At 45.9% G+C, this 21034-nt stretch overlaps 1 pseudogene; it reads left to right on the forward strand.

The window, feature by feature from the left end:
- The first annotated feature begins 11638 nt into the window (after window positions 1-11638).
- On the forward strand, window positions 11639-21024 carry LOC124009415 (annotated as a pseudogene).
- The last annotated feature ends 10 nt before the right edge of the window (window positions 21025-21034 follow it).

A 21034-nucleotide genomic window follows, 5' to 3' on the forward strand; every position in this document is an offset into this window, starting at 1 on the left:
TAATAGTACGTAGTAAATTTACTCATCTATAAATGCAGGATATCATCTAAATGATAAGGTTTTGATGTATTTCATACATATTTTTGTACCTCTTTTTGTCTGAAAACCAAGAACTCATGGGTTGCAACACCAGCCTACCCCAACTCGCAATAATTAAAAAATGGCAATGAACAATGACTAGTATCAAAGCACAACAAAACTATGAATCAAATCACCTCCAACCCTCGACTCTCTGTCCCACTGAGATTCATCCTAAATAAATGGGTTGTCTCTACAGAGGTCTCTGTGGATATCAGGCCTTGCTTCAGTCATCTCTCTTTGTCATAATCCCACATGCCTGTGTGTGTGTGTGTGTGTGTGTGTGTGTGTGTGTGTGTGTGTGTGTGTGTGTGTGTGTGTGTGTGTGTGTGTGTGTGTGTGTGTGTGTGTGTGTGTGTGTGTGTGTGTGTGTGTGTGTGTGTGTGTGTGTGTGTGTGTGTGTGTGTGTGTGTGTGTGTGTGTGTGCAGCAGAGTTAGGGTGACTGATGACAGTGACAGGACAGAGCTTCACTAACGAGGGACCCTGGAGCGAGGAGCACGTTGGGTCATGTGTAAAGCCGCTGTAACACTGTGCATAGGGCAGGGGACCTCTAGTTTTAGTTTTCAGTAATCTTTAGGGCCTAGAGTTTTTTCTGATCATGCGATCTGAGCTGAAAAATCTCAGAGGCCCAGTTATAGACAATAACCAAGGTAAAACTTTTATTCTTATTGTACATCAGAATAATTACTCATCATATCCTCTCTCTCTCACTGTCCCTTCTGCCACGTGACAGTGTTGACAGGTCATGATCTTGCAAAGTCTACAGATGGAGAACAGCCGTAGTCGGTCATTTGGTCAACCATTGGCATTTCTCAAAACCAAACGCTGGAGAACATAATTGTAACAGATATGGCAAAAGTGTGTTCAGAGAGAGCATAGAAGTTGGCCCTAACTCCAATTGTTGCCTATGTCAGACTCTCTGCAATGATCTCACATGCTGTATGAGTGCACATCCACTGGGCTGGTCACTGAGTGACAGTTGGAGAATGATAAACTGTGGTTACCTAATCCATCTGTCTTTCAAGCTGTTCAAGAAATGGGCTATGTAAAAAAATAAAAGGGGGGATAGAGAGGATATGTTGGCAGTCTGAGAAAAATAGAGACCAACCAGGAATGTGAAAACAACATGCTCAATTTGCAATCAATCCTTTAGAGATAAGGGCGTTTCTTTCTCTAATCCCATACATACAGCTGTTAAAGGCAAGGAGGTAAATTAGATTCCTGGCACAATTTGCAGTGAGTTAATAACTTATCTATTGCTACTCCTGAGGGTTTAATGAACATAATGGAGAAGAACTCTTGTCACATATGATCAAATCAAAGTAGCCTACTCTCAGGATGGGGTCGTGGTGGACTCTGGAAAGAGAAGCGTGCTAAGCAACTCAATTTATGACTGAGACCAGATCTTTTCTGAGGCTCATATCAAGATTTCACCTTTAAAAAAAAAGAAAAACATTTGTTGGTATTAATACTCTGTTCTTTAAACCCGTGGTACAATAGGCTATTATTGTCGTGTGCAGTGTTATGTTAATGACTTCATAAGTAATGTCATTGTGATGATAAATTGCATCAAATGATATGCTCATAATATATTCTGGTAGTAACCTACTATACTTTGTATCAGTCATATTCTCACTATGGTACAGTGCATTCGGAAAGTATTCATGCCCCTTCACTTTTTCCACATTTTGTTATGTTACAGCCTTATTCTAAAATTGATTATATTGTTTTTTCTCCTCATCAATCTACACACTACCTCAATGACAAAGCAAAAACAGTATTTGGGTTTTTCAGCAGCAGGGTCTGGGAGACTAGTCAGGATCGAGGCAAAGGTGAAAGGAGCAAAATACAGAGGGATCCTTGATGAAAACCTGCTCCAGAGCGCTCAGGACCTCAGACTGGGGTGAAGATTCACCTTCCAACAGGACAACGATCCTATGTAAACAGCCAAGTCAAAGCAGGCGTGGCTTCGGGACAAGTCTCTGAATGAAATATCTGAATGAAATCTTGATAAAATAGTATTTGTTTTTGCTTATTTATAAAAATGTAAAAACGGAAATATCACATTTGCAAAAGTATTCAGACCCTTTACTCAGTAGCTTGTTGAAGCACCTTTGGCAGCGATTACAGTGCCAAATCTTATTGGTTATCACGCTAAAAGCTTGGCGCAGCTGTATTTGGGGAGTTTCTCCCATTCCTTTCTTCAGATCCTCTCAAGCTCTGTCAGGTTCGATGAGGAGCGTCGGTGCACAGCTATTTTCAGGTCTCTCCAGAGATGTTCGATCTGGTTCAAGTCCGGGCTCTGGCTGGGCCACTCAAGGAAATTCAGAGACGTGTCTGAGGTCCTCAGCGCTCTGGAGCAGGTTTTCATCAAGGATCTCTCTGTATTTTGCTCCGTTCATCTTTGCCTCGATCCTGACTAGTCTCCCAGACCCTGCTGCTGAAAAACACATACAGCAGGTAGTCTAGAACCCTACAGCAGGTAGTCTAGAACCTGTACTGCAGGTAGTCTAGAACCTTAACAGTAGGTAATCTAAAACCAATATAGCAGGCAGTTTTCAAGAACCCATACAGCAGGTAGTCTAGAACCAATACAAAAGGCACTTTTATAGAACCCATATAGCAGGTAGTCTAGAACCAATACAACAGGCACTTTTCTAGAACCCATACAGCCCGTTCCTGTAGGTTCATGCTCTACAACATCCGCAGAGTACGACCCTGCCTCACACAGGAAGCGGCGCAGGTCCTAATCCAGGCACTTGTCATCTCCCGTCTGGATTACTGCAACTCGCTGTTGGCTGGGCTCCCTGCCTGTGCCATTAAACCCCTTCAACTCATCCAGAACGCCGCAGCCCGTCTGGTGTTCAACCTTCCCAAGTTCTCTCACGTCACCCCGCTCCTCCGTTCTCTCCACTGGCTTCCAGTTGAAGCTCGCATCTGCTACAAGACCATGGTGCTTGCCTACGGAGCTGTGAGGGGAACGGCACCTTAGTACCTCCAGGCTCTGATCAGGCCCTACACCCAAACAAGGGCACTGCGTTCATCCACCTCTGGCCTGTTCGCCTCCCTACCACTGAGGAAGTACAGTTCCCGCTCAGCCCAGTCAAAACTGTTCGCTGCTCTGGCCCCCCAATGGTGGAACAAACTCCCTCACGACGCCAGGACAGCGGAGTCAATCACCACCTTCCGGAGACACCTGAAACCCCACCTCTTTAAGGAATACCTAGGATAGGATAAGTAATCCCTCTCACCCCCCTTTAAGATTTAGATGCACTATTGTAAAGTGACTGTTCCACTGGATGTCATAAGGTGAATGCACCAATTTGTAAGTCGCTCTGGATAAGAGCGTCTGCTAAGTGACTTAAATGTAATGTAAATGTCTAGAACCCATGGAGCAGGTAGTCTAGAACCAATACAAAAGGCACTTTTCTAGAACCCATGTAGCAGGTAGTCTAGAAACCTTTACAGCAGGTAGTCTAAAACCCTTACAGCAGGTAGTCTAGAATCCTTACAGCAGGTAGTCTAAAACCCTTACAGCAGGTAGTCTAAAACCCTTAAAGCGGGTAGTCTTAAACCCTTACAGCAGGTAGTCTAAAACCCTTACAGCAGGTAGTCTAAAACCCTTACAGCAGGTAGTCTTAAAACCTTACAGCAGGTAGTCTAAAACCATTACAGCAGGTAGTCTAAAACCCTTACAGCAGGTAGTCTAAAACCATTACAGCAGGTAGTCTAAAACCCTTAAAGCAGGTAGTCTTAAACCCTTACAGCAGGTAGTCTAAAACTCTTACAGCAGGTAGACTAGAACCCTTACAGCAGGATGTCTTAAACCCTTACAGCAGGTAGTCTAAAACCCTTACAGCAGGTAGTCTTAAACCCTTACAGCAGGTAGTCTAAAACCTGTTAGAGCAGGTAGTATAAAAACCTGTTATAGCAGGTAGTCTAAAACCCTTACAGCAGGTAGTCTAAAACCTGTTATAGCAGGTAGTCTAAAACCTGTTATAACAGGTAGTCTAAATCCCTTATAGCAGGTAGTCTAAAACCTCTTATAGCAGGTAGTCTAAAACCCTTACAGCAGGTAGTCTAAAACCCTTACAGCAGGTAGTCTAAAACCCTTACAGCAGGTAGTATTAAACCCTTACAGCGGGTAGTCTAAAACCCTTAAAGCAGGTAGTCTAACCCCTTAAAGCAGGTAGTCTAAACCCCTTAAAGCAGGTAGTCTAAAACCCTTACAGCAGGTAGTCTAAAACCCTTACAGCAGGTAGTATTAAACCCTTACAGCAGGTAGTCTAAAACCCTTACAGCAGGTAGTCTAAAACCCTTAAAGCAGGTGGTCTAAAACCCTTACAACAGGTAGTCTAAAACCCTTACAGCAGGTAGTCTAAAACCCTTACAGCAGGTAGTCTAAAACCCTTACAGCAGGTAGTATAAAACCCTTACATCAGGTAGTCTAAAACCCTTATAGCAGGTAGTCTAAAACCCTTACATCAGGTAGTCTAAAACCCTTATAGCAGGTAGTCTAAAACCCTTATAGCAGGTAGTCTAAATCCCTTACAGCAGGTAGTCTAAATACCCTTAAAGCAGGTAGTCTAAAACCTGTTATAGCAGGTAGTCTAAAACCTTACAGCAGGTAGTATTAAACCCTTACAGCAGGTAGTCTAAAACCCTTACAGCAGGTAGTCTTAAACCCTTACAGCAGGTAGTATTAAACCCTTACAGCAGGATGTCTTAAACCCTTACAGCAGGATGTCTTAAACCCTTACAGCAGGATGTCTTAAACCCTTACAGCAGGTAGTCTAGAACCCTTACAGCAGGTAGTCTAGAACCCTTACAGCAGGTAGTCTAAAACCCTTACAGCAGGATGTCTTAAACCCTTACAGCAGGTAGTGTTAAAGCCTTACAGCAGGTAGTCTAGAACCCTTACAGCAGGTAGTATTAAACCCTTACAGCAGGTAGTCTAGAACCCTTACAGCAGGTCGTATTAAACCCTTACAGCAGGATGTCTTAAACCCTTACAGCAGGATGTCTTAAACCCTTACAGCAGGTAGTCTAGAACCCTTAAAGCAGGTAGTCTGAAACCCTTACAGCAGGTGGTCTAAAACCCTTACAGCAGGTAGTCTTAAACCCTTACAGCAGGTAGTCTAGAACCCTTAAAGCAGGTAGTCTAAAACCCTTACAGCAGGATGTCTAAAACCCTTACAGCAGGTAGTATTAAACCCTTACAGCAGGTAGTCTAAAACCCTTACAGCAGGATGTCTTAAACCCTTACAGCAGGATGTCTTAAACCCTTACAGCAGGATGTCTTAAACCCTTACAGCAGGATGTCTTAAACCCTTACAGCAGGTAGTCTAAAAGCCTTACAGCAGGATGTATTAAACCCTTACAGCAGGATGTCTTAAACCCTTACAGCAGGTAGTCTAGAACCCTTACAGCAGGATGTCTTAAACCCTTACAGCAGGATGTCTTAAACCCTTACAGCAGGATGTCTTAAACCCTTACAGCAGGTAGTCTAGAACCCTTACAGCAGGTAGTCTAAAACCCTTACAGCAGGATGTCTTAAACCCTTATAGCAGGTAGTGTTAAAGCCATACAGCAGGTAGTCTAGAACCCTTACAGCAGGTAGTATTAAACCCTTACAGCAGGTAGTCTAGAACCCTTACAGCAGGTCGTATTAAACCCTTACAGCAGGATGTCTTAAACCCTTACAGCAGGATGTCTTAAACCCTTACAGCAGGTAGTCTAGAACCCTTAAAGCAGGTAGTCTGAAACCCTTACAGCAGGTGGTCTAAAACCCTTACAGCAGGTAGTCTTAAACCCTTACAGCAGGTAGTCTAGAACCCTTAAAGCAGGTAGTCTAAAACCCTTACAGCAGGTAGTCTAGAACCCTTACAGCAGGTAGTCTAAAACCTGTTATAGCAGGTAGTCTAAAACCCTTACAGCAGGTAGTCTAAAACCCTTACAGCAGGTAGTCTAAAACCCTTACAGCAGGTAGTCTAGAATCCTTACAGCAGGTAGTTGTCATGTTTTGTCATATATTGTCTTGTCCTTGTGCTTTCCTTTCTGTTCGTTTCCCCCTGCTGGTCTTATTAGGTTCGTTCCCTCTTTCTATCCCTCTCTCTCCCCCTCCCTCTCTCTCTTCTCTCTATCGTTCCGTTCCTGCTCCCAGCTGTTCCTCATTCTCCTAACTCACTCATTTACTCTTTTCACACCTGTCCCCTATTTTGCCCTCTGATTAGAGCCCCTATTTCTCCCCTTGTTTTCCGCTTCTGTCCATGTCGGATCCTTGTATGATGTTCGCTGTTCTGTGTCCTGGTCTCGCCCTGTCGTGTTTTGTCTTCTTCAGATGCTGCGTGTGAGCAGGTGTCTTAGTCTGCTACGGTCGGTGCCTTCCCTAAGCAACCTGCAGTCTATGGTCGAGTCTCCAGTCAGTCCTCGCTACTACGAGTGGATTTAAGTTTTTCCTGTTTTGTTTTCTCCTTGTTATATCCAGGATTATTACTTTTGTCTTTTACTGGAATAAAGACTCTGTTTTCGTTAAGTCGCTTTTGGGTCATCATTCACCAGCATAACAGAAGGATCCGACCAAGAATGGACCCAGCGACTACGGATTCTTGTAACACTGCCGTCGAGATCCAGGGAGCAATGCTCGGCAGACACGAGCAGGAATTGTCTGCTGCTCGTCATGCCGTTGAGACCCTGGCCGCTCAGGTTTCCGACCTCTCAGGACAGTTTCAGAGTCTTCGTCTCGTGCCACCAGCTACTTCCTGGTCTTCCGAGTCTCCGGAACCTAGGTTTAATAACCCACCATGTTACTCTGGACAGCCCACTGAATGCCGCTCCTTTCTCACCCAGTGTGATATTGTGTTCTCTCTCCAACCCAACACATACTCAAGAGTGAGAGCTCGGATTGCTTACGTCATTTCACTCCTTACTGGTCGGGCTCGAGAGTGGGGCACAGCTATCTGGGAGGCAAGGGCTGAGTGTTCTAACAATTACCTGAACTTTAAAGAGGAGATGATACGGGTTTTTGATCGTTCAGTTTTTGGTAGGGAGGCTTCTAGGGCCCTGGCTTCCCTATGTCAAGGTGATCGATCCATAACGGATTACTCTATAGAGTTTCGCACTCTTGCTGCCTCTAGTGACTGGAACGAGCCGGCGCTGCTCGCTCGTTTTCTGGAGGGACTCCACGCTGAGGTTAAGGATGAGATTCTCTCCCGGGAGGTTCCTTCCAGTGTGGACTCTTTGATTGCACTCGCCATCCGCATAGAACGACGGGTAGATCTTCGTCACCGAGCTCGTGGAAGAGAGCTCGCGTTAACGGTGTTCCCCCTCTCCGCATCGCAACCATCTCCTCCCTCCGGCTCAGAGACTGAGCCCATGCAGCTGGGAGGTATTCGCATCTCGTCTAAGGAGAGGGAACGGAGGATCACCAACCGCCTTTGCCTCTATTGCGGTTCTGCTGGACATTTTGTCAATTCATGTCCAGTAAAAGCCAGAGCTCATCAGTAAGCGGAGGGCTACTGGTGAGCACTACTACTCAGGTCTCTCCTTCAAGATCCTGTACTACCATGTCGGTCCATCTACGCTGGACCGGTTCGGCTGCTTCATGCAGTGCCTTGATAGACTCTGGGGCTGAGGGTTGTTTTATGGACGAAGCATGGGCTCGGAAACATGACATTCCTCTCAGACAGTTAGGGAAGCCCACGCCCATGTTCGCCTTAGATGGTAGTCCTCTCCCCAGTATCAGATATGAGACACTACCTTTAACCCTCACAGTATCTGGTAACCACAGTGAGACCATTTCCTTTTTGATTTTTCGTTCACCTTTTACACCTGTTGTTTTGGGTCATCCCTGGCTAGTATGTCATAATCCTTCTATTAATTGGTCTAGTAATTCTATCCTATCCTGGAACGTTTCTTGTCATGTGAAGTGTTTAATGTCTGCTATCCCTCCTGTTTCTTCTGTCCCCTCTTCTCAGGAGGAACCTGGTGATTTGACAGGAGTGCCGGAGGAATATCATGATCTGCGCACGGTCTTCAGTCGGTCCAGAGCCAACTCCCTTCCTCCTCACCGGTCGTATGATTGTAGTATTGATCTCCTTCCGGGGACCACTCCCCCTCGGGGTAGACTATACTCTCTGTCGGCTCCCGAACGTAAGGCTCTCGAGGATTATTTGTCTGTTTCTCTCGACGCCGGCACCGTAGTGCCTTCTTCCTCTCCCGCCGGAGCGGGGTTTTTTTGTTAAGAAGAAGGACGGTACTCTGCGCCCTGCGTGGATTATCGAGGGCTGAATGACATAACGGTTAAGAATCGTTATCCGCTTCCCCTTATGTCGTCAGCCTTCGAGATTCTGCAGGGAGCCAGGTTCTTTACTAAGTTGGACCTTTGTAACGCTTACCATCTCGTGCGCATCAGAGAGGGGGACGAGTGGAAAACGGCGTTTAACACTCCGTTAGGGCATTTTGAGTACCGGGTTCTGCCGTTCGGTCTCGCTAATGCTCCAGCTGTTTTTCAGGCATTAGTTAATGATGTACTGAGAGACATGCTGAACTTCTTTGTTTTTGTCTACCTTGACGATATCCTGATTTTTTCACCGTCACTCGAGATTCATGTTCAGCACGTTCGACGTGTACTCCAACGCCTTTTAGAGAATTGTCTCTACGTGAAGGCTGAGAAGTGCGCCTTTCATGTCTCCTCTGTCACATTTCTCGGTTCTGTTATTTCCGCTGAAGGCATTCAGATGGATCCCGCTAAAGACCAGGCTGTCAGTGATTGGCCCGTTCCAAGGTCACGTGTCGAGTTGCAGCGCTTTCTAGGTTTCGCTAATTTCTATCGGCGTTTCATTCGTAATTTCGGTCAAGTTGCTGCCCCTCTCACAGCTCTTACTTCTGTCAAGACGTGCTTTAAGTGGTCCGGTTCCGCCCAGGGAGCTTTTGATCTCCTCAAGAAGCGTTTTACGTCCGCTCCTATCCTTGTTACTCCTGACGTCACTAAACAATTCATTGTCGAGGTTGACGCTTCAGAGGTGGGCGTGGGAGCCATTCTATCCCAGCGCTTCCAGTCTGACGATAAGGTCCATCCTTGCGCTTATTTTTCTCATCGCTTGTCGCCATCGGAACGCAACTATGATGTGGGTAACCGCGAACTGCTCGCCATCCGCTTAGCCCTAGGCGAATGGCGACAGTGGTTGGAGGGGGCAACCGTTCCTTTTGTCGTTTGGACTGACCATAAGAACCTTGAGTACATCCGTTCTGCCAAACGACTTAATGCACGTCAAGCTCGTTGGGCGTTGTTTTTCGCTCGTTTCGAGTTCATGATTTCTTATCGCCCGGGTAATAAGAACACCAAGCCTGATGCCTTATCTCGTCTCTTTAGTTCTTCTGTGGCTTCTACCGATCCCGAGGGGATACTTCCTGATGGGCGTGTTGTCGGGTTGACTGTCTGGGGAATTGAGAGACAGGTTAAGCAAGCACTCACTCACACTGCGCGCCGCGCGCTTGTCCTAGTAACCTTCTTTTCGTTCCTGTTTCTACTCGTCTGGCTGTTCTTCAGTGGGCTCACTCTGCCAAGTTAGCTGGCCACCCCGGCGTTCGGGGTACACTTGCATCTATTCGCCAGCGGATTTGGTGGCCTACTCAGGAGCGTGACACGCGCCGTTTCGTGGCTGCTTGTTCGGACTGCGCGCAGACTAAGTCAGGTAACTCTCCTCCTGCCGGTCGTCTCAGACCGCTTCCCATTCCTTCTCGACCATGGTCTCACATCGCCTTAGACTTCATTACCGGTCTGCCTTCGTCTGCGGGGAAGACTGTGATTCTTACGGTTGTCGATAGGTTCTCTAAGGCGGCACATTTCATTCCCTTCGCTAAGCTTCCTTCCGCTAAGGAGACGGCACAAATCATCATTGAGAATGTGTTCAGAATTCATGGCCTCCCGTTAGACGCCGTTTCAGACAGAGGTCCGCAATTCACGTCACAGTTTTGGAGGGAATTCTGTCGTTTGATTGGTGCTTCCGTCAGTCTCTCTTCCGGTTTTCATCCCCAGTCTAACGGTCAAGCAGAAAGGGCCAATCAGACGATTGGTCGCATATTACGCAGCCTTTCTTTTAGTAACCCTGCGTCTTGGGCAGAACAGCTCCCCTGGGCAGAATACGCTCACAACTCGCTTCCTTCGTCTGCTACCGGGCTATCTCCGTTTCAGAGTAGTCTGGGGTACCAGCCTCCTCTGTTCTCGTCCCAGCTCGCCGAGTCCAGCGTTCCCTCCGCTCAGGCGTTTGTCCAACGTTGTGAGCGCACTTGGAGGAGGGTGAGGTCTGCACTTTGCCGTTACAGGGCGCAGACTGTGAGAGCCGCCAATAAACGTAGGATTAAGAGTCCTAGGTATTGTCGCGGCCAGAGAGTGTGGCTTTCCACTCGTAACCTTCCCCTTACGACAGCTTCTCGCAAGTTGACTCCGCGGTTCATTGGTCCGTTCCGTGTCTCCCAGGTCGTCAATCCTGTCGCTGTGCGACTGCTTCTTCCGCGACATCTTCATTGCGTCCACCCTGTCTTCCATGTCTCCTGTGTCAAGCCCTTTCTTCGCGCCCCCCGTTCGTCCCCCCCCCCCCCCCGTCCTTGTCGAGGGCGCACCTATTTACAAAGTACGAAAGATCATGGACATGCGTTCTCGGGGACGTGGTCACCAGTACTTAGTGGATTGGGAGGGTTACGGTCCTGAGGAGAGGAGTTGGGTTCCTTCTCGGGACGTGCTGGACCGTTCGCTGATTGATGATTTCCTCCGTTGCCGCCAGGGTTCCTCCTCGAGTGCGCCAGGAGGCGCTCGGTGAGTGGGGGGGGTACTGTCATGTTTTGTCATATATTGTCTTGTCCTTGTGCTTTCCCTTCTGTTCGTTTCCCCCTGCTGGTCTTATTAGGTTCGTTCCCTCTTTCTATCCCTCTCTCTCCCCCTCCCTCTCTCTCTTCTCTCTATCGTTCCGTTCCTGCTCCCAGCTGTTCCTCATTCTCCTAACTCACTCATTTACTCTTTTCACACCTGTCCCCTATTTTGCCCTCTGATTAGAGCCCCTATTTCTCCCCTTGTTTTCCGCTTCTGTCCTTGTCGGATCCTTGTATGATGTTCGCTGTTCTGTGTCCTGGTCTCGCCCTGTCGTGTTTTGTCTTCTTCAGATGCTGCGTGTGAGCAGGTGTCTTAGTCTGCTACGGTCGGTGCCTTCCCTAAGCAACCTGCAGTCTATGGTCGAGTCTCCAGTCAGTCCTCGCTACTACGAGTGGATTTAAGTTTTTCCTGTTTTGTTTTCTCCTTGTTATATCCAGGATTATTACTTTTGTCTTTTACTGGAATAAAGACTCTGTTTTCGTTAAATCGCTTTTGGGTCCTCATTCACCAGCATAACAGTAGTCTAAAACCCTTACAGCAGGTAGTCTAAAACCCTTACAGCAGGTAGTCTAAAACCCTTACAGCAGGTAGTCTAGAACCAATACAGTTGGCAGTTTTCTAGAACTCTTACACGGGTAGTCTATAATCCACACAGCAGGCAGTCTAGAACCTGTTAAATCTCTGTGACAATGGACAATAAATTATTCTTCTTCATCATCTTCTTCATTAGCCATGAGAACCTGCTTCTGTTGCAGGAGACCAGTGCTTTACTGTGCGGGAAGTGTTTCGTGAGTACCAAAAGGCAGGAACAGGAACCATCTGAGAAAACACTACCCAGAGTATCTTCCTCAAACAGCTGTCCAAGGTACAGGTGTACACATCATAGAAGGGGCAGGGTACTATGTGGATGGCACCCACTCTGAGGACACCAGGACGATGACGGTTGGGAAGGTTTATTGTGTAGTATATATAGTTTGTGTCTGATGTGCACTGGCCTATTTGTAGGAGACGGTGTCTCAGTAAGACACTTCCAATTGGCTTTGGTCAGCCGTCTCCCGACTGAAGGAGTTATGGCCAGTTTGCGTCCATTGTCTAATAGTTAGACTGCTGTGAGGATGGCAATCCCCCCAGGAGATAATAGATAGAAGGGGATGCAAAACTTGATGAGGCTAGTAGTGCACAGTGTCGTGCAACGCAACATGCACTGCAGAAGAAAGAGGAGGACTGTTAGTAGGGTCAGGTTTAAGTAGGGTGGTGATTAAGAAGAGTGAGGACAGGTGTGAAGGTAGATCTGCAATGTGTTGCAACAAATGCTGTTGAGGAGCTGTGTTCACGGCAACTAGTTAAAGTGTTGCAAAAGGCTTGTAAACTGATCGGCAGTTAGTAACATCTGGTGCTTGTTAAGTTAGTAGGGAGCTGCTTTCAATGAAACTACAGTAGTTCAAATGTTGCATTCAAGTCTGGTCCTCTCTCCTGAATTTTTGTTCATTCTTATCACCATCAATCACGAAAAACCTAAACGGGAGGCTTAACAGCCAATGTGTATTTTTTAAATATATTTTATACTTTATTTAACCAGGTAGGCAAGTTGAGAACAATTTCTCATTTACAATTGTGACCTTGTCACGAGGGACTGGATGTGTGAGGTAAGAATCAGGCGCAGAGAGCAGAAAGTTCCACAGGGAAAAGTACACTTTAATATGGCACCAAAATACAATGCCCAAAACACAGGGTGCGAAAATACTGACCAACTCAAAACACAGAGTACACGGTCCAGCGCACTAACAACCCCAACGTCTCAACACGTAACACAAAATTATAACGAAGAGAAAACAAAACAGTTCAGCCAGGTGAACAGACACTAAACAGAAATTAAACACCCACAACCAAAATTGGGAAACAGGCTACCTAAGTATGATTCTCAATCAGAGGCAGGTGTCATTCGTTGTCTCTGATTGAGAATCATACTAGGCCAGACACATAGAAATATAACATTGAAAAGGACATAGACTACCCACCCCAACTCACGCCCTGACCAACCTAACACAAAGACATGAAAAAGGAACTAAGGTCAGAGCGTGACAGACCTGGCCAAGATAAAGCAAAGCAGTTCGACACATACAACAACACAGTTACACATGGAGTATAACAAATATACAGTCAATAGTACAGTAGAAAAATAAGTATATATACAATGTGGGCAAGTGAGGTGAGATAAGGGAGGTAAAGGCAAAAAAAGGCCATGGTGGCGAAGTAAATTCAATAGAGCAAGTAAAACGTTGGAATGGTAGATTTGCAGTGGAAGAATGTGCAAGGTAGAGAGAGAAAATGGGGTGCAAATGAGCAAAATAAATAAATACAGTAGGGGGAGAGGTAGTTGTTTGGGCTAAATTATAGATGGACTCTGTACAGGTGCAGTAATCTGTGAGCTGCTCTGACAGCTGGTGCTTAAAGCTAGTGAGGGAGATAAGTGTTTCCAGTTTCAGATATTTTTATAGTTCGTTCCAGTTATTGACAGCAGAGAACTGGAAGGAGAGGCGGCCAAAGGAAGAATTGGTTTTGGGGGTGACCAGAGAGATATACCTGCTGGAGCGCGTGCTACAGGTGGGTGCTGCTATGGTGACCAGCGAGCTGAGATAAGGGGGGACTTTATCTAGCAGGGTCTTGTAGATGACCTGGAGCCAGTGGATTTTGCGACGAGTATGAAGCGAGGGCCAGCCAACGAGACAGTACAGGTCGCAGTTGTGGGTAGTATATGGGGCTTTGGTGACAAAACGGATGGCACTGTGATAGACTGCATCCAAAATTATTGAGTAGGGTATTGGAGGCTATTTTGTAAATGAAATCACTGAAGTCAAGGATTGGTAGGATGGTCAGTTTTACAAGGGTATGTTTGGCAGTATGACTGAAGGATGCTTTGTTGCGAAATAGGAAGCCAATTCTAGATTTAACTTTGGATTGGAGATGTTTGACGTGAGTCTGGAAGGAGAGTTTAGTCTAACCAGACACCTAGGTATTTGTAGTTGTCCACATATTCTAAGTCAGAACCGTTCAGAGTAGTGATGATGCGGGCTGGTGCAGGCAGCGATCGGTTGAAGAGCATGCATTTAGTTTTACTTGTATTTAAGAGCAATTGGAGGCCACATAAAGGGGAGTTGTATGGCATTGAAGCTCGTCTGGAGGGTTTTTAACACAGTGTCCAAAGAAGGGCCAGAAGTATACAGAATGGTGTCATCTGCATAAAGGTGGATCAGAGACTCACCAGCAGCAAGAGCGACATCATTGATGTATACAGAGAAGAGAGTAGGTCCAAGAATTGAACCCTGTGGCACCCCCATAGACTGCCACAGGCCCGGACAACAGGCCCTCTGATTTGACACACTGAACTCTATCAGAGAAGTAGTTGGTGAACCAGGCGAGGCAATCATTTGAGAAACCAAGGCTATCGAGTCTCCTGATGAGGATGTGTTGATTGACAGAGTCGAAAGGTCAATGAGTACGGCTGCACAGTATTGTTTCTTATCGATTGTGGTTAAGATATCGTTTAGGACCTTGAACGTGGCTGAGGTGCACCCATGACCAGCTCTGAACCAGATTGCATAGCAGAGAAATTATGGTGGGATTCGAAATGGTCGGTAATCTGTTTGTTGACTTGGCTTTCGAAGACCTTTAGAAAGGCATGGTAGGATGGATATAGGTCTGTAACAGTTTAGGTCAAGAGTGTCCCCCCCTTTGAAGAGGGGGATGACCGCAGCTGCTTTCCAATCTTTGGGAATCTCAGATGACACGAAAGAGGTTGAACAGGCTAGTAATAGGGGTTGCAACAATTTCGGCAGATAATTTTAGAAAGAAAGGGTCCAGATTGTCTAGCCCTGCTGATTTGTAGGGGTCCAGATTTTGCAGCTCTTTCAGAACATCAGCTGACTGGATTTGGGAGAAGGAGAAGTGGAGAAGCCTTGGGCGAGTTGCTATGGTGGGTGCAGTGTTGTTGACCGTGGTAGGGGTAGCCAGGTGGAAAGCATGGCCAGCCGTAGAAAAAAACTTATTGAAATTCTCAGTTATAGTGGAATTATCGGTGGTGACAGTGTTTCCTATCCTCAGTGCAGTGGGCAGCTGGGAGAAGGTGCTCTTATTCTCCATGGACTTTACAGTGTCCCAGAACTTTTTTGAGTTTGTGTTGCAGGAAACAAATTTCTCCTTGAAAAAGCTATCCTCTGCTTTTCCAACTTTCTGTATATATTGGTTTCTAGCTTCCCTGAATAGTTGCATATCACGGGGGCTTTTCGATGCTAATGCAGAACGCCATAGGATGTTTTTGTGTTGGTTAAGGGCAGTCAGGTCTGGAGAGAACCAAGGGCTATATCTGTTCCTGGTTCTACATTTCTTGAATGGGGCATGCTTATTTAAGATGGTGAGGAAGGCTTTTTTTAAATAACCAGGCATCTTCTACTGACGGGATGAGATCAATATCCTTCCAGGATACCCCGGCCAGGTCGATTAGAAAGGTCTGCTCGCTGAAGTGTTTCAGGGAGCGTTTGACAGTGATGAGTGGAGGTCGTTTGACCGCTGACCCATTACGGATGCAGGCAATGAGGCAGTGATCTCTGAGATCTTGGTTGAAAACAGCAGAGGTGTATTTAGAGGGCAAGTTGGTTAGGATGATATCTATGAGGGTGCCCGTGTTTACGGCTTTGGGGTGGTAGCATTACTATTTGAATAGTAAACTTACTATTAACATTACTATTAAAATAGTACTCACTTATAGGAATGGGTCATTGCTTACAAGTTGCTAGCTACTGTATCCTATAAAGCCATCACTGAAAACCACATATTTAATCTAACTTCTGTGGTTTGGTCACTTCCTGTTCTTCAACAAACTCTAGCTGGACTGAAGATGACGAAGTTTTGAAAAATTACAACTTTGCACAAGGGGGTGTTACGAGTCCACTGTGCTGTGGACGACCCCATTGAAATGAATTACATCCGGCGCAATGTAATGGAGTGCCTATGGTTAATGTGAATGAGGCATAACACCTGATGTCTCTGTCCAGCTCACAGACATCATTGTCAGCGAGATGCTCCAGGGGGTGGACGGTACAGAGATTGGCTGCAGCTGACCAATCATGGACAGTGATAAGAAGTTGATGCAGGCCACTGCACACGCTCATATCGAGCCTGGCTGCCCAGTCATCCTCCACCTGGGCTGGAACCATGGCGCCCCACTGAGATAGTCTGCCTCCTGCGGGAGGCTGGAGAAGACATCAGCAAGACCGTCATGCCACACCTGGACAGGTGAGGGTTCTCAGGACCCAGACTGGACTGGATATGGGGGGGGTGACAGGACTTATGATATGGCTAAGAGTTTGTCCTGGTCTGGAAAAACTATGGGCCCTACATGGGTTTATAATATAGTATAAACTATTCTACTTATAAATCAAGCTTCTATATACCTGTTATGTTCAGCAAGGTAATAATGCTTATTGTGGAGTATTTTCATCTGCTGAAGAGAACGGTACAGTAGCATCTGTGATGCTGACTGTAAATAATTTATAGTGGGGGTTTTCTAACACAGAACCATATTTGACAATGGAGAGCTGTTGGAGTTTGCTAAAATGAGGAATAACCTGGAGTACAACCTGTTTGGAACAGAGATGCTGAACTATGCCTATAACCTGGAGTACAACCTGTTTGGAACAGAGATGCTGAACTATGCCTATAACCTGGAGTACATCCTGTTTGGAACAGAGATGCTGAACTATGCCTATAACCTGGAGTACAACCTGTTTGGAACAGAGATGCTGAACTATGCCTATAACCTGGAGTACAACCTGTTTGGAACAGAGATGCTGAACTATGCCTATAACCTGGAGTACAACCTGTTTGGAACAGAGATGCTGAACTATGCCTATAACCTGGAGTACATCCTGTTTGGAACAGAGATGCTGAACTATGCCTATAACCTGGAGTACAACCTGTTTGGAACAGAGATGCTGAACTATGCCTATAACCTGGAGTACATCCTGTTTGGAACAGAGATGCTGAACTATGCCTATAACCTGGAGTACAACCTGTTTGGAACAGAGATGCTGAACTATGCCTACAACCTGGAGTACAACCTGTTTGGAACAGAGATGCTGAACTATGCCTATAACCTGGAGTACATCCTGTTTGGAACAGAGATGCTGAACTATGCCTATAACCTGGAGTACAACCTGTTTGGAACAGAGATGCTGAACTATGCCTATAACCTGGAGTACAACCTGTTTGGAACAGAGATGCTGAACTATGCCTATAACCTGGAGTACATCCTGTTTGGAACAGAGATGCTGAACTATGCCTATAACCTGGAGTACAACCTGTTGGGAACAGAGATGCTGAACTATGCCTATAACCTGGAGTACAACCTGTTTGGAACAGAGATGCTGAACTATGCCTATAACCTGGAGTACAACCTGTTTGGAACAGAGATGCTCAACTATGCCTATAACCTGGAGTACATCCTGTTTGGAACAGAGATGCTGAACTATGCCTATAACCTGGAGTACAACCTGTTTGGAACAGAGTTGCTGAACTATGCCTATAACCTGGAGTACAACCTGTTTGGAACAGAGATGCTGAAATATGCCTATAACCTGGAGTACAACCTGTTTGGAACAGAGATGCTGAACTATGCCTATAACCTGGAGTGCATCCTGTTTGGAACAGAGATGCTGAACTATGCCTATAACCTGGAGTACAACCTGTTTGGAACAGAGATGCTGAACTATGCCTATAACCTGGAGTACATCCTGTTTGGAACAGAGATGCTGAACTATGCCTATATAACCTGGAGCACAACCTGTTTGGAACAGAGATGCTGAACTATGCCTATAACCTGGAGTACAACCTGTTTGGAACAGAGATGCTGAACTATGCCTATAACCTGGAGTACAACCTGTTTGGAACAGAGATGCTGAACTATGCCTATAACCTGGAGTACATCCTGTTTGGAACAGAGATGCTGAACTATTCCTATCAAATTTCAAATCAAATCACATTTATTTATATAGCCCTTCGTACATCAGATGATATCTCAAAGTGCTGTACAGAAACCCAGCCTAAAACGCCAAACAGCAAGCAATGCAGATGTAGAAGCACGTTGCCTAGGAAAAACTCCCTAGAAAGGCCAAAATCTAGGAAGAAACCTAGAGAGGAACCAGGCTATGTGGGATGGCCAGTCCTCTTCTGGCTGTGCCGGGTGGAGATTATAACAGAACATGGCCAAGATGTTGAAATGTTCATAAATGACCAGCATGGTCGAATAATAATAAGGCAGAACAGTTGAAACTGGAGCAGCAGCACGGTCAGGTGGACTGGGGACAGCAAGGAGTCATCATGTCAGGTAGTCATGGGGCATGGTCCTAGGGCTCAGGTCCTCCGAGAGAGAGAAAGAAAGAGAGAATTAGAGAGAGCATATGTGGGGTGGCCAGTCCTCTTCTGGCTGTGCCGGGTGGAGATTATAAGAGAACATGGCCAAGATGTTCAAATGTTCATAAATAACCAGCATGGTCGAATAATAATAAGGCAGAACAGTTGAAACTGGAGCAGCAGGACAGCCAGGTGGACTGGGGACAGCAAGGAGTCATCATGTCAGGTAGTCCTGGGGCATGGTCCTAGGGCTTAGGTCCTCCGAGAGAGAGAAAGAAAGAGAGAAGGAGAGAATTAGAGAACGCACACTTAGATTCACACAGGACACCGAATAGGACAGAAGTACTCCAGATATAACAAACTAACCCTAGCCCCCTGACACATAAACTACTGCAGCAGAAATACTGGAGGCTGAGACAGGAGGGGTCAGGAGACACTGTGGCCCCATCCGAGGACACCCCCGGACAGGGCCAAACAGGAAGGATATAACCCCACCCACTTTGCCAAAGCACAGCCCCCACACCACTAGAGGGATATCTTCAACCACCAACTTATAACTTATAACCAACTATAACCTGGAGTACAACCTGTTTGGAACAGAGATGCTGAACTATGCCTATAACCTGGAGTACATCCTGTTTGGAACAGAGATGCTGAACTATGCCTATAACCTGGAGTACAACCTGTTTGGAACAGAGATGCTGAACTATGCCTATAACCTGGAGTACAACCTGTTTGGAACAGAGATGCTGAACTATGCCTATAACCTGGAGTACAACCTGTTTGGAACAGAGATGCTGAACTATGCCTATAACCTGGAGTACATCCTGTTTGGAACAGAGATGCTGAACTATGCCTATAACCTGGAGTACAACCTGTTTGGAACAGAGATGCTGAACTATGCCTATAACCTGGAGTACAACCTGTTTGGAACAGAGATGCTGAACTATGCCTATAACCTGGAGTACAACCTGTTTGGAACAGAGATGCTGAACTATGCCTATAACCTGGAGTACATCCTGTTTGGAACAGAGATGCTGAACTATGCCTATAACCTGGAGTACAACCTGTTTGGAACAGAGATGCTGAATTATGCCTATAACCTGGAATACATCCTGTTTGGAACAGAGATGCTGAACTATGCCTATAACCTGGAGTACAACCTGTTTGGAACAGAGATGCTGAACTATGCCTATAACCTGGAATACATCCTGTTTGGAACAGAGATGCTGAACTATGCCTATAACCTGGAGTACATCCTGTTTGGAACAGAGATGCTGAACTATGCCTATAACCTGGAGTACAACCTGTTTGGAACAGAGATGCTGAACTATGCCTATAACCTGGAGTACAACCTGTTTGGAACAGAGATGCTGAACTATGCCTATAACCTGGAGTACATCCTGTTTGGAACAGAGATGCTGAACTATGCCTATAACCTGGAGTACAACCTGTTTGGAACAGAGATGCTGAACTATGCCTATAACCTGGAGTACAACCTGTTTGGAACAGAGATGCTGAACTATGCCTATAACCTGGAGTACAACCTGTTTGGAACAGAGATGCTGAACTATGCCTATAACCTGGAGTACAACCTGTTTGGAACAGAGATGCTGAACTATGCCTATAACCTGGAGTACATCCTGTTTGGAACAGAGATGCTGAACTATGCCTATAACCTGGAGTACAACCTGTTTGGAACAGAGATGCTGAACTATGCCTATAACCTGGAGTACAACCTGTTTGGAACAGAGATGCTGAAATATGCCTATAACCTGGAGTACAACCTGTTTGGAACAGAGATGCTGAACTATGCCTATAACCTGGAGTACATCCTGTTTGGAACAGAGATGCTGAACTATGCCTATAACCTGGAGTACAACCTGTTTGGAACAGAGATGCTGAACTATGCCTATAACCTGGAGTACATCCTGTTTGGAACAGAGATGCGGAACTATGCCTATAACCTGGAGTACAACCTGTTTGGAACAGAGATGCTGAACTATGCCTATAACCTGGAGGTGGACATGCCCAGTGACAGCCAGAGAGTCAAACTGTGAGAACTCTTTATGTTGCTACCAAACGACCTACAGATTTAGGATCTTAATTTAACCGTGTTTTCCACAGCATGAACATAATCCTGCAGGAACAAGAAATGTGAATTATTGTGTGGATTATAATTTATGGACATTTTTGTAGAGGTTGATTCATGTTTAGTTAGGACAAATCAAGTCTGAACATTTTAAGTTGAAATTACTAACTTTAGAAGCATTTTAAAATCTCAAATACACTACCGGTTTGCACTTCCTGCAACTAAAGGGTGATCAAATGAAGACCATACATCCTGCACTAGACAACCAACAGCCTAACAAGGTCTATGTGGTTGTCTCTATCTACTTCACGATACTTTACAAAATGTAAACAGCGAAATAACACCCATGTATCTGTTTCGTTGTGTGTTCATGTGCGAGTGTAGACCTCCATCTCTCCAGTGTGGCGTTCCTGGTCCAGGAAGGTTATGAGGACAACATTGTCATCGCCCATGACATCCACACCAAGAACCGTCTCACCAAGTACGGAGGCCAGGACGACTCACACAGTGATCAACCAGACCCAGATGGACAAGGCCCTCATAGAAAACTCTAAACGCTGGCTCACATTCAAATGAAGGATCAGAA

Source organism: Oncorhynchus gorbuscha, linkage group LG22 (genome assembly GCF_021184085.1).
Source record: "Oncorhynchus gorbuscha isolate QuinsamMale2020 ecotype Even-year linkage group LG22, OgorEven_v1.0, whole genome shotgun sequence".
Taxonomy (NCBI): domain Eukaryota; kingdom Metazoa; phylum Chordata; class Actinopteri; order Salmoniformes; family Salmonidae; genus Oncorhynchus; species Oncorhynchus gorbuscha.